At 50.1% G+C, this 1618-nt stretch overlaps 1 long non-coding RNA gene across 1 annotated transcript in view; it reads left to right on the top strand.

Moving 5' to 3' along the window:
* The first annotated feature begins 1048 nt into the window (after positions 1–1048).
* LOC108282004 overlaps positions 1049–1618 on the top strand; it is a 9499-nt gene continuing 8929 nt past the window's right edge. Inside the window, exon 1 of the long non-coding RNA XR_001816231.2 lies at positions 1049–1264. This is a non-coding gene — a long non-coding RNA (uncharacterized LOC108282004). The remainder of the gene's footprint in view (positions 1265–1618) is intronic.

Raw genomic sequence — 1618 nt, 5'->3', positions numbered from 1 at the left:
TTTTTTTTTTTTTGTAGAGAAAAAAAATTGTGTTGTAGTCCTCCCTCCTTGGCCCTCCAAAGCATTTGGATTACAGGCGTGAGCCACCTCGCCTGTCTAGAAGTGATGATTAAGCAGAGACCTACAAGAATGGGTGATGGAGTCCTGGTGTGGTAGCTCACACCTGTAATCCCAACACTTTGGGAGGCTGAGGTAGGCAGATCTCTTGAGACCAGGAGTTTGAGACCAGCCTGTTCAACATGATGAAACCCTGTCTCTACTAAAAATACAAAAATTAGCTGGTCATGATAGCTTATGCCTGTAATCTCAGCTATTGGGATGCCAAGGCAGGAGAATCGCTTGAACCCGGGAGACAGAGGTTGCAGTGAGCCAACATTGTGCCATTGCACTCCAGCCTGGGTGACAGTGGGAGACTCCTTCTCAAAAACAAGGAAAAAATGGGTGATGGAGCAATTAGAGGAGATCAGGGTGGGGAGGAGATGGAGGAGCTGGCAGGTGCTCCTTCTGGAAGACACCCATTTTCCCAAGGCCATGAGAGATCCCCTTAGGAAGGCTTTGTGTAGAAGAACGTGGTTCAGTTTGGTTTTTTTTTTTTCATTCCTTTTTCAATTTTTTTTTTTTTCAAAATGGGGTTTCACCATGTTGGTCAGGCTGGTCTTGAACTCCCGACCTCAGGTGATCCACCCGCCTTGGCCCCCAAAGTGCCTGGATTACAGGCGTGAGCCACCATGCCCAGCCTGGTTTTGCTTTTTTTTTTTGAGGCATAGTTTCACTCTTGTTGCCCAGGCTGGAGTGCAAAGGTGCAATCTCAGCTCACCGCAACCTCTGCCTCCTGGGTTCAAGTGATTCTTCTGCCTCAGCCTCCCTAGTAGCTGAGACTAAAGGCATATGCCATTGTGCCTGGCTAATTTTGTATTTTTAGTAGAGATGGGGTTTTTCCATGTTGGTCAGGCTGGTCTCAAACTCCCAACCTCAGGTGATCTACCCACCTTGGCCTCCCAAAGTGCTGGGATTACAGGTGTGAGTCACCACACCTGGCTGACGTGGTTTAGTTTGTAGGTGTGAACAGTTCACCATACAGAATGGGTTGGAAGGGTGCTGGAGAGGATGCTGGGAGTTGAACCCCAATTGCTTCCCTGTGGGCTGGGGGGAGGCATGGGGACAGCAGAGAGCAGGGAAGTTACAACTGGTCCCAGTCCTGGGTTTTCTTTCTCTTTCTGTTTCAGACATGTCCTTCGATAACTCCCTGTTTACCATCTCCCCGGTGAGTGGTTCTTTTTCTTGGAAGCAGTTTTCTGCTGACCATCCTACCTGGAGGATGGGACGGGCTCAGGGGGCACCAGGAGGCTAAGTTGACCTGCCATCTCTGAGTTGTGGGGGGCTAGGAAAAGCCCAGAATCACTGAACAGGAACTCATTAGTGAGCCAAGAGTTAGCTCTGAAAAATCCCTAGGGGTGTGGGCATTGAAGGTGGCAACCAGCCGGGCGCGGTGGCTCACGCCTGTCATCCCAGCACTTTGGGAGGCCGAGGCGGGTGGATCACGAGGTCAAGAGATCGAGACCATCCTGGTCAACATGGTGAAACCCCGTCTCTACTAAAAATACAAAAAATTAGCCGG

Source organism: Cebus imitator, unplaced genomic scaffold, assembly GCF_001604975.1.
Source record: "Cebus imitator isolate Cc_AM_T3 unplaced genomic scaffold, Cebus_imitator-1.0 Scaffold234, whole genome shotgun sequence".
Classification (NCBI taxonomy): Eukaryota; Metazoa; Chordata; class Mammalia; order Primates; family Cebidae; genus Cebus; species Cebus imitator.
The sequence above is the reverse complement of the archived record's forward strand: the minus strand, read 5'-3'. Positions and strand labels throughout refer to the sequence as shown.